Genomic DNA, 22,980 nt, shown 5'->3' on the forward strand with positions numbered 1-22,980 from the left:
TAATAATAAAACAATGGATGCCATATATATTTTCTTCTCTTAAGGAAAAAAAATAGCTCAATGAACAATGTTGGACTAAAGCCCTGTTTACAAAGTATGCATATGGAACAGAAAAGAATATACGTACATAGTTCCCATCCTTTGGATTTGGAACTTCTGAAGAGGACGATGCTTTAAATCAACATGAGCAGAACTTTTCACCTAATTTACAGATCTCTGAATTTGGCAACTTTAAGACTTGTGGACTTCATCTTCCAGCATGGCTGGTAGTGGGATTCTGGGGATCTATAAATCTTACAGTTGCCAGGTTAATTGTCCTAATTGAATGAGGGATATACATTCTGATTTATTAGAGTTTATGGTTACATACAATTCATTTCAAAATCTGGGTCAATCTGGTGAGATAAAAAATTCACGCAAAGATACTATGAACCAATGGACAGAGTCCCATCTCCCCATTACACATTTTGTCTATAACATATAAGATCAAAAGAAAGATAAGGCCACTGAGTAAAATTTGGCAGCAGACTTCATGGCTGAATTAGAATTTTAACTCAAATATTTGAAATCCAAGTCAACATTCCATATATTTTAATACATTGGATGAAAGTACCACCCAGATTATTGCTGATTATACCAATGCATGATTGTTTGGGTTTGGTCAACCATTTAAAAGACTGAATTAGAATGATTCAAATTACTGTGTTTCCCTGAAAATAGGACATGTCCTGAAAATAAGGCCAAGCCTGATTTTTAGGGTGGGCCTAAATATACACCTTCCCCTGAAAATAAGCCCCTCCTCTCTCTCACACACACATACACACATAGGTCCTTCACTCCCCCAGTCCTCCCAAGGCAGCCACATGCCTGTGAACTCCTGCGCCCCCCACCCTTTTCACCATCCACGGCACTGACCATAGACCTCGAGTGTGTCTTGCTGCCAGGCACCTGGAAAAAGTAAACTGGACCTGTGATCACAGTGGAGAGGAGTAGGAGGGAAGGTGAGGTCTCTGGCTACTGTCACTATAGAATGGGAAGCACACTCCCAGAGTGGCCGCTGCCCTAGCTGGGGTTTGGAAGCCACAGCGGCAGAGTTTGGGGGAGAGAAAGAAAGACTTTTGCTGCTTCTGCTTCTGCTTGACTTTATGCAAGGAAAGCACAGAAGCAACAGAAGTCTTTCTTTCTCTCCTCCAAACTCTGCCTCTTTGGCTTCCAAACTCCAGCCAGGACAGTGGCTGCTCTGGGAGTGTACTTCCCACTTATGGTGATGGTTAGAGCTGGACCCTGCAAGGAGAGCTGGCCCAGGCTGTGGCTTCCGCATGGGTGCTAGTGGTGGGTGCTAGTGGTGGGTGCCAGTGGCATTGGCTATGAGCTCAAGGACCTGGTGCCCACTGGCTTCGCCCACATCAATGTGGTAAAGCTTGGGAGGCATGTGAGCAGTGGGGTGGGGACAGGCACTCATGCGGCTTGATGCTTCGGGCCGCTTGCATTCTACACACACACACACCCATGGGAGGGGAGGGGCTTGATGGCAGTGCAGGAAGGGAGCCTCTCTCTGCTGGAGTCCCAGCTGTGAGTGTGCAGGCCACCCAGGGCCTCCTGTACCCCCCAAAATAATAAGATTCTCCGATAATAAGGCCAAGCCCACAAGGATTTTCTGGGAAACACGGTAGTATTTTCATTTCTATTCCATTCTATTCCTCTTTGTCCAAATAGAAATTAAGGTGAATTTCTATTCTCTGCTGTATTATTATATTTTAAAAAATTAATCAGCAGAACATTCATTTATAATGTGAATCACAAACTCTATAACTTTCAGTGGTTTTTGTTATCTCTGAATCCTGAAGGTTAGCCTTTTACAACTTGGAGACTTTGGGCTCCACTGGATTACAGATACCATAATCCTAGATAATGTAGTCAAATGTCATATTTGCTGGGGTAATTAAAAAACACTGTAAATGCTAAAATGTTTGGAGTAGAAAAATGTTTTAGAGTTTAAAGATTTCAGAATTTTCTTGAATTCTCATAGTTTTTATGGAATCATATCTTTGAAAGCAAAATATGCTACTTGAATTCTGAATTTTAAAAATGATTGGCCAAGATTTAGCAATTACTTCCATTGCAAGGAGTATCCCTTCAATTAAATTTCATATATGGATATTTTTGCCATAAAAACATGGTAAATGATTTTAATTCACTTTCCTCTTTGGTTTTGCATAGTGATTCTTTTACTTTTCCAATACATTCAAACCCTTCTGGTACAGCAGGGTTGTGGATAAGGCATTAAGTGAAAGAGAAATCAGAAAAAAATCCTCTTCCTCTTCCATAAGTGGAAAAATTCCTAGATTTTGGACCTATTCAGCTCCTTCAATTCACAGACGCCTAGTCTGGATCTAAGCCAATGTACAGCTTGGACAGCAAATACAAAGAACACAGCTTTATAATTGCCTTGCCATATGAATAGAGTACAGTATTTTCTGTTTATAATTCAGATTTTCATGGTTTGCCCATTATGAAATGATATGTTTGACTTCAGAACCAAAGTAAAATAAAGAATGAATGGGAAAAGCAGTGTGTTTGAAGAATGAATGCACCAGAGTAACCCAGTGAATACATTGACAAGAAATAACTTTGGAATATTTCAAGGAATCTGCCTTGCATTTTCTCAAAAATTTATTTCCTTCATGAAAGAGGTTTCTCTCCCTCCCTCAACTTGTTCAGAATTTAGCATTTGATGTTGAAAAGTGAGATAAGATTATTCTGAGACAGATTATTCTAATCATTTATTAGACATGTTATTTTTTTTTAGCACAAAGTCTGTGTCAGTATAAGCAGTGAGACCCATGGTTCCTGGCTGCAATCTTCTAGAACTACTCGCAAAAAAAAGGACTTTAAAGAATTTATGAACACATATATACAACTTAGTCAGCCCATAGTCTTTATAGAAGCACCTAAGTTTTTTGAAATCTTTTCTGGCAATGAAAAAGGGCTTTTGAGACAGATCTTCATGGAAGGGTCTTAAGAGGTGTAACACATGTACTGGCCACCCTTATAACATTTTTAGCCCCATAAATAAAACAGAACAATTTTCATTTTATGGCTACAGAGTCAGAAGCTGACCACCTGAATATTCTCTGGCCAACAGTGGCTTCTCAAATAAGATAGCCAACCCATTATTATAGAGTGCACATATAATTATGGGAAGCAAATTTGTTTTGACAACACTGCTTAAACTAGCCTGAATAAGCTTTTTCCAAAAATTCTGTGTATTATTTCTAACAATCTCATTTTGTTAGATTTCGTTTCTAAGATATATGATGAGTCTAATACAAACTGAATTACTTGTAGTCTGCACCAAGGAAATTGCCAGATCTAATTTAAAAAATTTCAAGAAACATATTGGAGAAAGTTCCTTTGTTTGGTTAAAAAAATATTCATTAAAGCCTGTACATATAAAAGGACACTATGGTCTCAGATTTAAAAACTATAAAGGCTACCTCATAGCTTAAAATATAATGTTATCAATTAAACCCATTCACACCTGAAATTATGTGATAATAATAGACTCAACAATGTCTTGAGGGTGGAGCAAAAAAAATCAAGATGGCAGTAATGACCATGCAAAAATGGTTGTTGCCTTGACTATTTGACATACAAAGACAACACAAATATTCCTGAACTGTCTGAAAGTTATCAGTGAGATGAAGGCTTCAGACTTCTTAGATTTCTGTAACTGCTATCTTCCAGATACAGTGCATTAAAAAAATCCCACAATTCCTTGCCAGAGTCTATAGCAGCTCTTATGAGCATTATGTTGCAAAAGTCTGTTTACAGGTAATCATCGACTTAAGACTATTTGTTCAACAACATTCAGAATTACAATGGCACAAAGTTATAACCCATGCACAAAGATACAGCTTTTGCAGCATCCCACATGATAAAAATTGGTCATTTTGCAGCAACCCATCCTTATGACCTTTATGATTCTTATAACCATGGTGATACTTCAACTTCCTCACCTATCTCCCTCCCCAATGTCTCCTGAACCTCTCCCAACCTCTGAGACAGCCCCAAGCTCAGTTTAAATGATCCACACAATTGCTGGGAGTACCAGGAATTCAGTCATTAAATGAAGCAGTTATATGGGCACCTCACTTAATGACTACATTACTCTGTGATCATAAGTTGAGCACTACCTATATTTATCACGGTAATTTCAATTAATGTTAATTAATTGTTAATATAAATTATTGTGAATAGGTATGTATACAATTGTTCATTGATTTGTTTAGTGATGTGGGAAATAGAGCAGAAATACATAATTAAATCTGAATCTTCTGTTAAGCAATCATTAAGTGGCTGACAATATTAGAATACAAATAGTGTTAAGCAATCATTAAGTAGCTGACTAATTAGAACAAAATACTGAGCTATATAAAAAGAGTATGTCAGAGATGCACATTTTTTAAAAAGTTGGTTTCTGGTGGCTTTTAGGAACATTAGGATATATTACAATCACTAGAGGAGGCAGGGCTGAAAATTCTGAATCTTTTGAAGTTAACTATTTTGTGGGTGCTTTCAGCACTAACATACTTATTTTGAATGACATGTTGCCCCTATAGCACACTCACACAAATGCAAATGCAGATGAAAATTTGTGGTTTCTACCAAATTGTGACTATACAATCTTTCAGATTCAAAAAATGGGATTGGAGGTTACATGTTGTCTATGGGTTATAAATTGTCCACTTCTGAGCAATACTGTTTGGCATTAAGGATCTACTGATATATAGAGCTGGTAATTGGAACCAAGGAAAAGAAGTGGTTTGGCCAATATAAAGGTCCTGCAGACAAATTGGATTGAAACAATTCAGATCAAAGTAAGAGGTTTATGAAAGTTGGCAATCTAAGAGATACATCAAGCCAAAAAGAAGGAACAACATGAACAAATTTACAACAGAACCAAAAACCTTTTCAAATGTAAGCTGTCAACCAGCATTCTAGAAACCTCTTCCTGTTTCTTTTTATAGAAGCTCCTAAATAACTGCTGCCAAAGACAGCAGGCTGCGTTAAACAGCCTCAAAGAAGCTTCTATTCCAATGTGGTAGCTGGAGCTTAGGAGAAATTCCCATTGTTTTTCTTCATTTGGTTCTAGAATTAAATAAAAGGCATGCAGCATTGGTGTGAGCTGTGTTTCAACTCATTCACACATCCCTTATTATCTCACTTAGCTGTGGCAAATATGTAAAGCACTTTCCCTTCCCAATCAATCTTTACCAAAAAGTAAGAATTTCTGCAATGAGCAGTTCATTTCTCTGTATCTAGAGACAACATGAACAATTTCAAAGTGCCAGTTGTAAATGGTATTTGCAAGGGAAAGCTTTCTATTGAAAATGGCCAATCGTTTCAAGAATTGACCCAAGTTACAAGCTAGTGATGTGGATGTATACTTTAGCTCAAACCAACATTTCACCTCTTGCCCTCTTCCAAGGTAAATTCTACACACACTGATAATGAGGAGCCATTTTCTTATTACAGAGGCACCTTCATGCTCTCTTTCCAAATAATAATTAAAAAAAAAATCCATCCTTTCTGGAATGTGAGCAACATCTTTTTTTTTTATTGAAAAAGTTTTTCAAATACAGATTTTTCCCCATTTTTCCCCCCTCCACCCTAACCCCCCCTCCCCCTCCCCTCCCCCCATGGCTTCTCCAAAATAAAATCCAAATTAACATCAAATTATATAATACTTTACCATCCTTTTACACCACCCCCCTCATGCTAACCATTTCTTTCTAACATTATTATTATATCCCCCCTATACTATACTATACATTTCAAAGCAACCTTCAGCTATAAAACTATATAATAAATCCTAATTTGGCATTTATTCAACTCATAATCTACCCATTTCCTCCGCCCCCAAACATATATCTCTTAATTCAAATCTTTTGCATATATTTATATCTAAACATAACATTCCTTTTCCTAAACTAAACTAAACAATCAATAACCTATCTCCACCCATTTTCCTACAGGTCTAACATACATAATATTTTTAATATCTTTGTTCTTCTGCCCACACCACACCACTAAAAGATATTTCCATATATAAATAAAATCCTCAGATGACTTTAAATTTATAATCCATATAATATCTTCTGTAATGTCTTTCAACTGGATTATTAATTCCATCACCCATGTTAGGGTAATATCAGGTTCAGCTTCCAACAGTATATTCAATATCTTCAATTACCACCTGCCCCCATCAATAATAAGTATTTTCATATATAAAAAACCACCCGAGTGACTTTATATTTATATTCCATGTAGTATCTTCTGTAGTGTCTTTTATCTAGATTGTTAATTCCAACCACCACATTGGGGTAACAACCAGATCTTCTGCATGCCCCAATCCCATAGATCTCTTGCCACATAACTCAACATATACGTAATCCATTTTTCAAAGAGTCCAAAATAGAAAGTTCCAATCCACTCAATCAGAGGCAATCTTCCACATCCCAAAAGCACCAGCATTGCAGAGATCTGTTATTCTTCTCAAAATAGTATAAGTCAATAATTTGCCTCAGTTATATTTTCATGTATCAGCCTTCTATAAATCCTGCTTATTATATTTCGTCGTCTCTTAAGTAACTGGCATTAGACTGTTGTTTAGTTTAAAAATTTTTAGTTTTGTAGGACCTGCTTCTTCTTTTCTTGGCTTTTTGTGATTTAGATCTCCATCCTAGTTGCCTTTCTAGAACTTGCATATCAGCTGATTGATTTCCATGCTGGTCTATAACTTGATAAGACATCACATTAAAATCCCAAGCCGCCTCTCTTGTATTTATAGGTAATCCAGCTATAACCTCTGAAGGAGAATCCAAAAGCGGCTCATCCCAAAAAGGCTCTGCAACTTGTTGTTTTTCCATTACCTCCATCTCCATCTGCTTAGGCTGAGTTTCAATCTCTTGTTCATTTTGCTTTTCTTTATTCCCCTCCTGTATTCCTAACACTGATAGCATACATGGAGATGTTGGATCCATTTTAAAAACCTTGTAGTAAAATTCTTCCGCTTTTTCAACAGTATTTAGTTGATATCTTTCTCCTTGATATCTCAATATTATACCAACTGGAGCATCCCACCTAAATGGGATGTTTTGTTTCTTTAGCTCAGTCACCAAAAATCCAAAGTCCTTTCTATCTTTTAACATCTTAGACGGCAGCTCTTTATATATCTTCCCTCCGTTCCTTTCCAGAGTGGAGTTAAAAGACTTTTGCACAATATCATTTCTTATTACTCTATCAGTAAAATAAACCACCACATCTTTAGGCAACTGCCTTTGCTTTGCAACCCAAGAATTCACTCTGTAGACCTTATCAATCCTGCAGGATACCTCTTCAGGACTAACCTTTAAAATCCCAGCCAGAACTTCAGCAGACATCTTTCTCAAGTCATCTCTGTTATTTTCCTGTATTCCCCTCATTCTGACCGCAAATTCCATGGACCTGTATTGCATCATTATAACTTCTTTTTCAATCCTTTGTTTTATATTGTCTGCATTGTAAATCTTGTGGTCAGCTTCCTTTATTTTAGGCTTTACTTCTGAGCTATTGTCTTGAATATTTTTCAAATCATTTTCAATTCTTTGTATTTTATTGTCCAAATTATAAAACTTATTATCAGCTTCCTTCATTTTAGACTCTAATTCTAAGTTGGTATCGTTATCCATCTTTATAACTATTTCTGAGAAAGTTTTCAAAGCTGTTACAATCTGTTGTTTCAGGTTGGCATATTTTCGTTGTACCAACTCTTTAATTTCCTGCCTGAATTTTTCAAGATTCTGGTTCACAATCTCATCATGTCTTGCCATCTCCTCCAAAACAAATTCCTTTAGGTCTTTAAAACCATTCTTCTGAATCTGCAAGCTCAAAACTTGTTCATATGATTTGTAAATGGGGGAGCCCCCCCCCCCATTTGTTTGTCTGGCTTTGTCAGTTTTAACGCCATCCTGCCACACAGACAAACTCTTTTTAAAGAAAAAGACTTCTCTCCAAACGGTATCAGTATCAAGTCTCTAAGAAGGAAGAAACATAAAGTAGAAATTTTTATCTTCAATACTAGCCAGCACTATTATTTCAGATACTTTGTAACATATTGAACTATTCAGGCGGAAGGACTTTCGCTTTCAGCTTTCTTCTTCTCAAGCCTCAGCCAGTCGCCATTTTAAACTTTTTTTTTCTTCGCTTTTAAAATCACTTATAAAATTGTTAGAAATACTTGCGATTTAGGGTCCCAAATCCGGATTTCATCCTGTTTGTTTAGACAATCTGTTAATTTTCATTAATTGGATTGGTCCCGTCGCCTGGCTCTGCAAAAAGCAGAGTTTCCCCGAAGCCCGGAGCAACGGCAAGCTGAATAGGGAGCCACATTCTGCTTCCTCCCCAACAGTAATAAAAAACTCTGGGGAGTTCGCAGAGGGCTCTACCTGTCCTCGCCGGCTCTATCTCATGTCTCCTCAAGGAGACGGAGTTTTTCGAGCCGTCTCTCGGCTGTAGAGACGGCTCTTTACAGGCAACGAGGCTGGCGGTCCTGAAAGACCGTCTGGCGGCGACGGAAGCCAAACCGGAAGCCCAAGCAACATCTTAAAATGAAAGAAAAACTGACCTACAAATCCTTATTCTTGATCATTTCCCCAAGATCTCTTTTTTTGCAACAAGAAAATCGGAACAGAATTGCAAATACAAAGAACTGATAAATTCCTGGTCAATGTTATTTACACTATCATCCTTTCCATTAATATTAGTGCTCCTGTTAATGCTATGCCATGATACACATATATCAGTCACTTCAGACAAAATCTATTTTTCATATTCCTACCATCCTTCCTAAACTGTGTAGAAAATAATATATGTCTGTAGAAATTATGAGGTATATAACACAAATTGAATATCCCAAAAGAATAAATGCTGATATTATATTGTGATTAATTAAAACATTTAAGTAATAAACATGATCTCCAAGCATGGAGCTTTATATAGTCAAATCAGGCTGAACTAAACACACAAGAAAGAGACAATGAAGATTTATGAACTCCAAGCCTTACAGAAGGACATTCACAGACATATTTGCACAAAACCATTCAAATAACCTAACAAATACTCAGGGTTTATTCTCTAAGACTAGGTATTCTGCTATCTAACAGGTGACACTGATATCAGAAGGGAGAAATAAATGACATCGTCTTTTGTTAATCTGTACTCACCCTTAAACCATCCTGACAGCAAGTTCTTCTACTGTACTTTCCCATGTTATGTTTCTGAGCATTCCTGTCTGTGATTTCAGTTGTTCCAGGTTAACACAGAGCTCATTGGTTTTTTACAGAGTGGGAATGTCTTCTCAACTGAGCATTCAGAACCTGCACTAGATAGAAAGATGACTGTAAAGATTTGCCCTTGTGTGATGATGTGCAATGTTTACCCTAGTCTCTAATACTTTTCAAAGCTTTATTAACATGAATGCTATAAAAACATAATGATTAAAACTTTTGTCTTACAATAAAAGGTTGCTGACCAAGTACAACACAAGTTTTTCTTTTTCTTTTTGTACTTAAGAAACACCCTTTAACTTATTTTTAAAAAGCACAGCTAAGCATAAGAAGCTCAGGAGAGGAAATAGTAATAATAAAATGATATTTTTCTACTGGGTTTCAAATCAGCAACTTTCTATTTTAAAACTAAGGGCTTTATCCATTATATTGTTATAGAATTCATGGCATAGTTAGATTTACAAAATATGTATAAAGGTAATAGGTCAACAAGGAATTTTTTTAAAAGGTAATTTGCTGGGTATTACATATTGATGCTTTAATTTTGCACATATATAGTAATTATACAAAGGAAAAGAGAGAGAGAGACAAATGTACATAAGCCCAAGAAAATCTTCCATATAAATTAAAGTGACTGATAATTGAATTCCTGGGGCAGAAACATAGGATGACATAACAACCAAGGAATTATCTAATGAGAAGATATGGTAGTATACTCTTCAGATAGAATACCATAAACTCTGTTGTCAAATGATTTTTTAAATCCGTCTTAGAATCACAACTGCTTGAGCATATGGCAGAATCAGTTGGAGTGGTAAATTTAAGCCTGTTCAATAGCTACTGATTATTGCATACTTAAATATGAACACGCAGTAACAACAATTATATTATTACCTATTCCATGTATTATATTATTTTCTTGTTCAGGAGGCCTTTTAAACATTTAAGCCCTGCAATAATCTAATTGTCATAATTAGATTATTGCAATGCATTCTACTTGGGGCTGTGCTTGAAGACCACCCAAAAGTTACAGTTTGTGCAAAATGCATCAGTGTAAGCAGCAATAGGTACTTCTCAATGTACCTGTGTCAATCCTGTTATGCAAGCTGCATCAGCTGCCATTTGGCTTCCAAGAGCAATTCAAGATGCTGGTTATTACCTATAAAGATCTCTGTGGCATAGAAACTGGATACCTGACAGATCACTTGTGTCTATTTGTTTCTGACTGGCCAGTCCATTCCAGCAGAGTAGATGTGCTTCAGGTAACCACCATTAAATACTGTCATGCTATGGGTCTTAGAGGGAATGCCTTTTCTGTTGTGTCACCCCCTTTCTGAAACAGTATCCCTTCAGAAATAAGGATGGGGTCCCCTCTCTTGGGATTTTGGAAAACCTTCAAAACCTGGCATTGGCCTCAGTTCATATTTTATTTAATGGCCCCTGTTTTGTTTCATAGTTTTTATTATTACTGCATTTTAGTCTTGGCTACTAGTTGATTTAATGTCTTGAGCTGTTTTTAGTGGGCAACAGATTTAAATAAACAAGAAATTGTTCTGTTAAATTGGTCATTTAATATCAAAAGCCCAGAGAGAGAAATAATGATGAAATAAAAGACATAAGAGAGATCAGTCAAAAACATTTTTTATGTGAATCCTAAGAGTCAATTGATGAACTGCTTTAATGATGATGTTCTATAAAAGAAAAACATGGATTTTTGTGGAAAAATAAGTTGGATTACTATACTCATCATCCTAAAGTCCTAGAAAAAAGGAGAAATATAGAGTGACTGAAATAGTGAAATAGATGGTGTATCAGTTTGATAAAAAATAAAAAATAAACATAAATATGACAAATAACAAACTAGAACAAAATATTATTCACACACACACATACAGTTCTGAAAATTGTATTTAGGAACCCACACATTGGGGTGGCTGTCTATTAGCACAATATGTATTAGGAATAGGATTGTATGGGATATATAGTTGGATTAAGCATAGAAATGTGACATGTTAAACAAAGTATGTAATGTTGCAATGTATGACGTTTTTGTGGACCAAGAGTTACAAATGACAAAATACGTTTCAACAGTATAAAAATAAATTCTAAAAAATAGTGAAGGGACATAATAAAGAGTACTAAATAGGAAGAACATTTTGCAGCACTGAAATAGATTGCGTTTAAATCAGTCCATGAAGCAGGTGAAGGATTTGTTCCAGAAAAGACGCTTGCCAAGTGACGTTGGGCCACATGTAACAATCTTGTGCTTCACTAAGAATATCTGAAAATACACAGAGAATCATAGTGATGGATGGTGATGCTGGTTGGGAAGAGGAAACTTGTGCAAGCACATTGCTCAAACTCCCACTGTCTGAATGATGTGTTTCATACAACAGTGTGGAAATTCATTAAGAAAAAGACCTGGTGGTCCAGAGCACACAGAAAAGGCTGGCTCAGAAGGAGTTACTTGTGTGTGAGAGAGTGGGGTGGGGGGTGGGGAGACTGTGTTAATACAGCATTTCCCAGCCTCATTATTATGAAAGTAAAGACTGGGTTAGAGTGGAAAATATAACTGCATGCTAAGTATAGTGTGAGTGTGTTGCAAAGAGGTGAACGAGAGGTTACTGTGCAATATCAACAAAACTGTAACATTCTATAATGAGAGGCATGCCGATCCTATAGGGAATTTAAGCACATTTTGCAGCACTTTATAATGAAGGCCATTTTTAAAAAATTACTGCAAGAACATTCACTGCCTGCATGCCTCAAAGTATATGAATGTGGGATGGGGAAGAGAGAATGACTTTAGGCAGAATATGAAATTATCCTTCACAAAATACCAGTGACAGTTCAATATAAAGAAAACACCATTATGATAAAAAGAGAAACTTTAAAGTACTCTGTTATTTGATGTGGGATGGGGAATCAGAGGCAAGATGACTCTTTCAGATCCAGCCCTACCATTAGGGCTGTTGACTAAAGTAACAGTCTAAGGGAGTAGATAGGGGGGTAGCAATTTGGGGAACAGACATTTAGGTGGCAAGATAGTATTAGTCCTATCCTTTTTTAACTCTTTGTTTAACATTTTAATTTGAAGTAAAATTTGAAGTAAAATATCATAGTTGGGCTAATAAGAGATTTGCATTTGCTTCTACAAACTGTTCACAGTTGGTTACTCCCAGTGGTGGGATTCAATTTTTTTAACAACCGGTTCTGTGGGCGTGGCTTAGTTGGGGGTGTGGCTTGGTAGTCATGTGACCGGGTGGGTGTGGCTAGCTGGTCATGTGACCAGGTGGGCGCAGCTAGCTGGTCATGTGACCGGTGGGCGTGGCTATCTGCATAAGGACTACAGAGGGCTGAAAAAAGTCATTTCTTACTGGTCCTCGCACTTTTGACCAGTCCTCGCACTTATGACCATCCTCACATTTATGCCCGTTGCGGCATTCTTAACAACTGTGTCACTCATTTCACAACTGCTTCTCTTCATTATGGTGACAAGATAGGGCAAAAACGTAAAATGTGAGGACAGTCGTAAGTTCGAGGACTGGTCAAAAGTGTGAGGACCAGTCAAAAATAACTTTTTCAGCCCTCTGAGTAGTCCATATGCACAAAAGGACTACCCAGAGGGCTGAAAAAAGTGATTTCTGACAGGTCCTTGCACTTTTGACCGGTCTTCGCACTTATGACTGGTCATCATTTATGCCCATTGTAGCATTCTTAACAACCGTGTCACTCATTTCACAACTGTTTCTCTTTTTTTTTATTGAAAAAGTTTTACAATTACATTTGCTCCCCAATTTCCCCTCCCAACCCTCCCAGACCTCCCTAACCCTCCCTAACCCCCCCAACCCTCCCCTCCCCCCCAGACTTCCTCAAAATGTAATCCAAATCAAAATCCCCTTTTTATAAAACTTGAACCCGTCCACCCCCTGTATATTTTTCACATCTTCACAAAGTTCTATTATTATTCTATCCCTATATAATACTTTCAGTTAAAAGCTATCTGATATTTCTTAGTTTGATATTTATTCTGCACATAATCTATCCACTTTTTCCACTCCCATACATAAGTCTCTTGTGAGCGATCTTTTAAATATGCTGAAATCTTCGCCATCTCTGCAAAACTGGCCATCTTCAAAGTCCATTCTTCAATAGTAGGCATAGCTTCATTTTTCCAATATTGACCTATCAGTAATCTCGCTGCAGTTATCATATACAATATCAACTTTGTTTCACCCAATGTAAAACCCTTAGCTATACCTAATAAAAACAATTGTGGAGAAAACTGAATTTTTTTCTTCAAAACATTCTGCATAACCCACCAAATTTTTATCCAAAAAGCCTTCACTTTCTTACAAGTCCACCACACATGATAATATGTGGCATCTAGGCAATCACATCTCCAACATTTTGGTTGAACATTAGGGTATATGCACGACAATTTCTTAGGATCTAAGTGCTATCTATAAAACATTTTGTAAAAATTTTCCCTCAAGTTCTGCAACTGTGTGAATTTAACATTCTGAACCCAAATTTTTTCCCATGTTTCCAACATCACTGGTTCTGCAAAATTTTGTGCCCACTTTATCATGCAATCTTTAACCAATTCAGTTTCTGAATCCCTTTCTAACAAAACATTATAAACCCTTTTAATATGCATTGGACCTTTCTCTTTTATATGTCTAACCAATTCTTCCTCATGCATCATTATACCAGTTTTTTGGTCCTCTTTCCATCTCAATAGAAATTGATTATACTGTAACCAAGTTAAATTAATCCCTTCTTCCAACAGCGTTTCTAAAGTCTTCAGTTGCCATCTGCCCGCATCTGCAAAAAGAACTTCTTTATATAACACCCCCCCCCCCCCGAGTGACATTATATTTGTATTCCACATGATATGACCAAGATCCAGCCATTATGGTATTTTGTAATCCCATTTGAGTCGGTGCTTCTTCCAAACTCTCATCAAAGAGTCTCTAAGTATGTGGCTTTTGAATACTTTATCCACTTTGTTCTCATAAAATAAGTAAGCATGCCAACCAAATTCAAGATCAAAACTTTCTATATTCAATATTCCAGTCTTTTTCCTTCCAAACCAATCACTTGCTTGCGTCAAAGCTGCTGCTTCATAATATAATTGTAGGTTTGGAAGTTTAAGGCCTCCCCTTTCTGGAACATCTTGCATAATTTTCAGTTTAACTCTTGGCTTTTACTCATTCAAAACAAACTTATTCAGTCCTCTTTGCCATTCTCTCAGTTGTTTATCACTTTTAAGCACCGGAATCATTTGAAACAAAAAAAGAAATCTTGGCAAAATGTTCATCTTAACTGCTGCTATTCTTCCAAGTAGAGACAGCTGCAGTTTTTTCCAGGTCTCCATATCTTTCTGTACGTCTCGCCACAACACCTCATAATTATTTTGAAACAGTTTCATATTTGATTCTGCAACCTGAACTCCTAGATATTTAACCTTTGGTACTATCTCAAAACCTGCCTTGCTTTCAAGTTCCTGTTTTCGATCTTGTGTCATATTTTTAACTATCATCTTAGTTTTTTTCTGGTTCAATCTAAATCCTGATACTGTACCATATTGTTCTATAATGTCTTTCATCTGGATTATTGACTCCATCGGCTGTGTTAGGGTAACAACCAGATCATCTGCAAATGCCCTTATTCTGTATTCCTCTTGCCTTATCTCTATTCCTTTCAAGGTGCTCGAGTCCTATATTGTATTCAACAAGACTTCTAATGTTAAAATAAATAACAATGGGGATAACAGACAACCTTGTCTTGTTCCTTTTTCAATATTAAAGTCTGTTGTCAAACTTCCATTAATAATAATCTGTGCCTTTTGTTCTTGATAAATTGCTGAAACCGCCTGTATAAATTGATCCCCAAAGTCCATCTTTTTTAAAGTCTTTAATAGAAAGTTCCAATCCACTCTATCAAAGGCCTTCTCCTTATCCAAGAAAACCAGCACTGCAGGGATCTGTTTGTTCTTCTCGAGATATTCCAATAAATCCATAACTTGCCTTACATTATCCTTCATGTATCTGCCTTCTATAAATCCCGCTTGATCACAATGAATCACCTCTTGTATAACTGGCATCAACCTGTTGACTAATACTTTTGCAAATATTTTATAATCATTATTCAGAAGTGATATTGGTCTAAAATTCTCAGGTTTTTTAGGACCTGTTTGCTCTTTCAGTATCAATGAAATATAAGCTGTTTTCCATGATGGGGGTATTTTACCCCCTTGTTGTATACTACAAAATAGATCTTTAAGATGTTTAATCATTTCTGCTTGTAAAGTTTTATAATACACCGCAGTTAAACCATCCGTCCCAGGAGCTTTAGCTGTTTTCAATTGTTTAATTGTGGCAATAATCTCCTCAGCTGTTATAAGATGATTCATTCTCTCTTTTTGTTGATTAGTAATTTTTGTGACTCTTTTATTTTCTAGATATTTCTCTATAAGTCCATTCTGTGTATCATCTTTGGCATATAATTTAGTATAATAATCTACAAAAACTTCTTTAATTAATTTTTGTTGAGAAATTTCCTTCCCTCCAGTATCAATACTATCAATGATCCGTGTACTCTGCTTCTTCCTTAGTGTATAAGCCAACCATCTGCCCAGTTTATTAGCATTACAAAATGTGTTATGTTTCGCAAATTGTAAATTTGTTGCTGTTTGTTCTGCCATAAGCATTTGAAATTGATCTTTCAGAAGTTTTATTGCTCCTCGTATTCTTTCATCTGTTGGGTTTTTTATAAGTAACTGTTCTTTATTCTTTATTTCTGTTTCCATTTCAGATCTTTTCTTTTGTCGATTTAATTTGTGTTTAGAGTTCATATGGATGAGTACCCCTCTCATATATGCTTTACTCGCATCCCACACAATTTCAATAGGGGTACCCTTATTCAAGTTCATTTCAAAAAAATCTTTCATCTGCTCTTTAAGTTCTGTTATATTCTTTTCATATCTAAACAGATTTTCATTTAATCTCCATGATCTTCTCTCATTCTTTCCCATCTCAATTTCTATCCATACCGGGCTATGGTCAGTTAAAGTCCTTGGAAAAATCTTTGTTCTTTTTGTTTTTACAAGTAGGTCAGCTGATAGTAAAATAAAATCAATCCTAGAAAAGGATCTGTGTCTATCTGAAAAAAAAGTAAAGTCCAATTCTTTTGGGTTATGTATTCTCCAAATATCTTTTAATTCCAAATCTTTTTTCATATCAAAAAAAGTCTGTGGCAGTCTAATCCTTAACTTCACCAAACTCTTTTTATCTATTTTAGAGTCAATTACTCCATTCCAATCTCCCATAATTAAAATAGATCTATAGTCCCATTGCAATATTTTAGAATGCAAAGTTTGTAAAAGTTGTCCTGTTGTTGATTAGGAGCATAAATTCCAATCACTAAAATTAGGCCACTTGCCGTGCGCAGTTCAATTGCTATAAACCTATCACATTCATCTGCTTCTATAATTTTAGCTGACAGTCTTTTATTTATATAAATAACCACACCATTCTTTTTTTCCAAATTTGAAGCTATAAAATGTGTTCCTAATCTTGAATTTATCAGATATTTTTGGTCTTGTGTTCTAACATGAGTTTCTTGTAAACAAATTATATCATTGTTAAATTGTCTCAAGTATGTAAATAATTTCTTCCTTTTCTGTGGTGAATTTAATCCATTCACATTCCAAGATAAAAACTTAATCGTCATGTACACTTTTTTGAAGCTACAAGCATATTTGCCGAAGATTTTCCGAGTCGGTAGTCTTCAGCTTTGCTCCCCCCATGGCTTCACATTCTTGTATATTACCCTTGACTCCTTTCTTATATTGCTGTGGCTTGGGCCTTTCCTGTTGTTGTTTTTCTTTGAGTTGCTTAGAAATTGCTCGAGTTATACGCTGATTTTAGCTTCACACATCCGGGCTAGGTCCAAAGCCACTTCTCTTGTAGTCTTAGGTGGTTCAGTCACAATTTTCAAAGGAAGATCTAGCAGGGGCTCATCCAGAAAACCTCCTGTAGCTCCCTGCATTTCCATTGTCTCTAGTTCCAGCTGCTTAGGCTGCTCTTCCATCTCTTGCTGAAATTGCTTCTCCTTATCACTCTCTTTTATCTCCAACACAGAAGATGTACGTGGGAATGGTGAGTTGTCTTTAAAAACATTAGAATAAAATTCTTCCGCCTTCTCAACAGTATTTAATCGGTATCTTTCTCCCTTATACCTCAAGATTATACCAGTTGGAGCATCCCACCTAAATGGAATTTGTTGTTTTTTTAATTCATTCACTAAAAATCCAAAATCCTTTCTATCTTTTAACATCTTAGGTGGTAGCTCTTTATAAACTCCAATCTCCTTCCCCTCCACTTGCACAGCAGAGAGAAAAGACTTTTGCAAAATATCATTTCTCATTTTTCTATCTGTAAAGTATATCACCACATCTCTGGGCAATTGTCTTTGTCTGGCCACCCACGAATTCATTCTGTACACTTTATCCATTTTTCAAAAAATCTCTTCAGGGCTAATCTTTAACAGCACAGCTAGAGCATCAGCACAAGTCTGTCTCAGACTTGTCTATCATTCTCTTTTAAGCCTCTCAACCTTATGGCAAATTCCATAGACCTGAACTGCATCATTGTGATCTCATTTTCAAGTCTCTGCATTTTATTGTCAGCATCAAAGATTTTATAATCAGTCTCCTTCATTTTAACATCCATTTCTGATCTAAATTCTTCCACTTTAGCATCAGTTTTAATAATTGCTTCTGACAATCCAGTCACCACTGTCATTAATTTTTGGGTCACCTTGTCATATTTTTCTTGCACCACCTCTTTGATTTCTTTAATCTCCTGCTTAATTTCCTGTTGTGACTTTTTAAATTTCTCATCCAAATTTTCATCTTGCCTCATCAAAGCCTGAGCAATAAAATCCTTTAAACTTTCAAGATCAATCTCTTTTTTCTGGCTTTGCTGGCTGGGAGGCTGCTGTTCAGGTTTATGTGTGGGGGATCCCCCCCCGCCGCCTTCACATCCTGTTTAGTCTGCTTAGAAGCCATCCTGCCACGTAGCCTAGCTTTTCCAAAAAAGGAAATCCTTTTTCCCTTTCCTCCACCACAAAGTCCTCTAAAAAATTCCCCCAGGTTTAGTCAAATTAAAGGTGAAATTGAAGCAAAATCAGGCTTATTTTAAAAAAAGATTTTCTTTTCCTCCACTTGTTGCAGTCAGTGCTACTTTGTAACTTGTTGAAATAACTTTGCTAATCCACTCTCGCTTTCAGCTCGTTAACGCTGAAGCTGGGAGCCATTTTTAAGAGACTTTCACTCATTCACTCTTCTGTTTTAAAATTAATCACAGGGCTAGTAATACTTGCAGTTTCGTGGTTCAAGTTGTTATTCCACCCTGGTTGTTTGAATTAGCTTTTTTTTCAGTAGAAAGGTTGCTCCTGCTGCCTTGTTCTATGCTGGGTAGACTTGTCCCACGCTGTCCGGAGTCTCGGCGAGCTGAAAGGGAGCCACGCCTGTTTCCTCCCCAGAAGCAAGGGGTAGCTATTTGGGGGCTCACAGGGGCTCAACCTGCTTCTCACCAACTCTATTCCTCTAATCCTTGAGGATTCGAGAACTTCCAAGCCGCTTCTCTTGATTGAAGCGGCTCTGACAGGCAGCGGGGCTGGCGGTCCAAAAACAGGACCGTCTTTTGGTGGCAGGAAGCAAACCGGAAGACAACTGCTTCTCTTCACCATGGTGACAAGATAGGGCAAAAAGGTAAAATGTGAGGACAGTCGTAAGTTCGAGTACTGGTCAAAAGTGTGAGGACCAGTCAAAAATAACTTTTTCAGCCTCTGAGTAGTCCATATGCACAAAAGGACTACCCAGAGGGCTGAAAAAAGTGATTTCTGACAGGTCCTCGCACTTATGACTGGCCAACATTTATGCCCATTGTAGCATTCTTAACAACCGTATCACTCATTTCACAACTGCTTCTCTTCACCATGGTGACAAGATAGGGCAAAAACGTAAAATGTGAGGACAGTCGTAAGTTCGAGGACTGGTCAAAAGTGCGAGGACCAGTCAGAAATATTTTTTTCAGCCCTCTGAGTAGTCCATATGCATAAAAGGATACAGGATACAGCAATAGAGAGGGATGAAGGAAGGGAAGGGAAATTAGAGTAGGAGGGAGGGTAAGAGAGGGAGGAAGAGAGGAGGAGAAGGAGAAAGGAAGAGGAAGTAGGGAGGAGAAGAAGAAGGGGAAGAAGAAAAAGTAAGAAGGAAAGAAAAGAGAGAGGAGGTAGATTTGAGGAGAAAGATTGCTGTACAATAAAAAAGATGAAAGGGAAGAAAGCCAACCCCAAACAAATATAAAGATATTAAGATAAAGAATGAATTGTTAAACTTTAAAGAATAAAAGAGAACAAATATGAATAAATAACAATAATTAGAAACACACATACAAACATACAATGTATTTTCTTTGAACAGAGTATTTGGCCGGTTCACAAATTTAAACAGTGTTTAGTCATTTCAATTAAATTTACAATTTCTATATTTCCTTTTTGCCATATTTATTCCTCATCTATTTTTGTAAAAAACCAATATTACCCTTCATCTTCATCTCTAATCTTAATCAAATTCAATTTTTCCCTTCTATTCTATATTATACCCCTTCCCATTGCATTTTTTTATATCCATCCTCACATTGATTAATTATGTAATATTACAGTTGTTTAATATAAATTCAACATTTTAATATAAATCAATTAGTTATATAACTACCTTTTTTGTATATTAATCAATATGAACATGAATATTCCAATTATTTCCATGCAATCCAATTTCTTACAAATCAATTAATTATATTTACCAATAATAATAAACCAAATAATTTTCCCCATATATTCCTCCAAACCACAACTTAACCATTTCTGCTTTCAACACAATATACAATTAATAGTATCTCAATTATTACAATTCCCTAGTTAAATAGAACTTTTTTTCTTTTGTGTTTTAAAATCTTGAACTCTCCTCTTTTCCCCTAAATTTCCCATTGTTTGCACCTACCTTTTTTGGTGAGGAAAAAGAAAAAAAATCTGCCTGCCTAATTTTCCAACGTGCAAAGCCAACAGCCTGCTTTACTTTCTGTTTTGTTTTTCAGTATAGCTAGGGGAAAAAAAATCAGCACTCTTTGCAAGCAAGGAGCAGAGCCGTGAGCAAAACAGCTGAGAGCAAATCAGCTGAGATTCAGAAGCCCATCTAAGCAAGGGCTAATTAGCCTATGCTGAAGCTCCGCGGGCCAATAAAATTACAAAAAAACACTGAACCCTTTGTTAAATTGCTGGCTCACCCGCGCCTTGCCCACCACTCTTTATTGGCAATAAATAGTGGTGCGGAGGGGCGGGGCAAGGGGCGGGGCGAGCCAGCAATTTAACGAAGGGTTCGGCCGAACCCCCTAGAACCGGCAGAATCCCACCACTGATTACTCCACAATTCTGTTATAGTCTTCCTTTTAGACCAATACTGATCAATGAAAGGCTCTGACTACAACGGTAGCTAGTTCTTAGATAAGCTTGAACTGCATTGTATTTGAAAAGTCCTCATTTTGCTAGGCAGATGCAGACCTCTCTCTCTCAGGATTTATAGACTCTTACACCTAGTTTCCAAATACTGGCAACAGCACTATTCTACCACATGATCTTTTATGGTCTAGCAGCCAACAACCTACTGTTATTATAATTATGGCATATTAACTTCTCCTGAAGGCTGTGACTTTTCCAAAATTATATTTATCACACTGGAAACATGGGAAACAATTAATACATTGGTCTGACAGAATGAATACATGAACAGGTCTATGTACATGGAAAGATGCACTTTTACAAACATACATCTCATGCTCATATATACTGATCTACCTTACATGTGCATAATACATATCAGATAAGTAGATAATATGTACATATCGCATACAAATATTTACTTATACCCATGGGGCTTGTGTAATGATATATGAGGAAATATATTGTATATATGAGCATGAAATATATATTTGCACCCACTTACATGCATATATATTTATTTGCCTACATATGTGCACATATGTCCTTGCATAAAAATCCTGTCACTTAGTTTTTTCATGCACATAAACTTAAATCTGCATCTCCCATCTACATTCCTTTCACACATATACCAACTTTTCTCATGTAGAAAAAAAGATCTTTTACTTAGAAGCCAAATTAAATTTCTTCTAGAGAGTGAATAAAAGCAATGAGAACACAGAGAAATCATTGCACCTTTCCTTGCTGAGATGAAAATGATCTAATCTAAAGCAATTTTTCAAGTTTCAAAACTGACAAAAGTTCCAAGACTTTCAAGCTTCATTATAGAAAATGAGAATGAAAGATATTTCTGAATCTAGCTTTGCAGTGTTTGAATTTCTAAAGACAAACTGGTACTTATTTCTGTTCCTTAGGTAAAGCTCTGACACAAGATTTCCGTGGGAAGAAGGGATCACTTTTTCATTCTCACGGACCTGTGCATTCAGAGGTACAAGTAAAGGCTTCGCTCTTCAGTGCTTGCTGTGCTTTAATTTGCTGGTATCATGATAATTGATTGATCAATTAATGGCACTGCCTTGTTCAGTAGTGATTTTCACTTACCTTCACTATCGATTTGGAACTGGGAGCACGTGTGGCACTTCTGCACATGTGCAGAACCTTCTGTGCATGCGCAGAGCGTCTGTGATGATGTCCAGGCAGATGGGTGGAGCCTCCCGTTCCTGTCTCTACCGGTTCACCCGAACTGGGGCGAAGCAGTAGAAACCCACCACTGGCCTTGATAACATAAAGTAGTAACTAAAATGTATAGCCAGTCCTATGGTTAGGCAGGCTGAAATTGTTGTTTCAAATGGATGTTGGGGATTGAGATAAAATCACTTGAGGCCCATTAAAGATTGCCTGCATTCTTAATGTGAAACCTCTGCCTCATGCCCAAAGTTGAATGCTTCTTCTTTTCCTTACTTGGAATTAATTCACAATGGCCAGGCCAGTTGGATTCTGTATATGGAAACAAGGAGGACAAGGCACCATCTTGGCCAATAGTTCAGGATCTTCCTGGCAGATGTGATGGCAAGCTTAAATATTCACATCGTAGACATCTGCTTTGGAAAGTGTTTGGTTTCTACTAAGTTGTTCATTTGGTATCAAGATCTGTCTTGAGCACAATCGAGTCCCAACATTTAGAAAGCTTGTATAGGGTCTCTCAGTTATTATTCTTTTGGCTCTGAGAAAAAATCTGAAAGATTAGACTTCAGCAAAAAACCAGCGCTGAAGCCAAATATTAAAATACTGGCACACAAGAAAAGAACTGCCAGATTGTCAAATTGTGAAACACCCATAAAAATCACAGAAAAGTCAGAGTTAATCTCAAAATAGTGTTTTCTTTTTAGCCCCTGAAGAAACTGACTCATCAATATTGAGGGAGTATTTTTTTGGCTACTCTTCTTAGCTGTCTTCGACACAGTTAATATTTACCGAGTCTCCAGGGCCCAACATTACCTCAGGTTTTTTGCTTCAGGTCTACAGCTGCAGTTTCTTGCTGTCACCATAGTAATGCCTGGAATGTAAGCATTGTGTTTCCCTT

General features: G+C 36.8%; 1 long non-coding RNA gene across 2 annotated transcripts in view; it reads right to left on the bottom strand.

Annotated features, from left to right (window-relative positions):
- Nucleotides 1-22,980, bottom strand: part of LOC117654887 (uncharacterized) — an 84,297-nt gene extending 61,317 nt beyond the window's left edge. For both annotated transcript variants that reach the window (XR_015734018.1, XR_015734019.1), the window contains exons 1-2: nucleotides 22,896-22,980; nucleotides 9,267-9,419 (exon numbers count right to left, since the gene is read on the bottom strand). This is a non-coding gene — a long non-coding RNA (uncharacterized LOC117654887). The remainder of the gene's footprint in view (nucleotides 1-9,266; nucleotides 9,420-22,895) is intronic.

The sequence above is a fragment of the Pantherophis guttatus genome, chromosome 4 (genome assembly GCF_059756535.1).
Source record: "Pantherophis guttatus breed Tessera chromosome 4, ASM5975653v1, whole genome shotgun sequence".
NCBI classification, from domain to species: Eukaryota; Metazoa; Chordata; class Lepidosauria; order Squamata; family Colubridae; genus Pantherophis; species Pantherophis guttatus.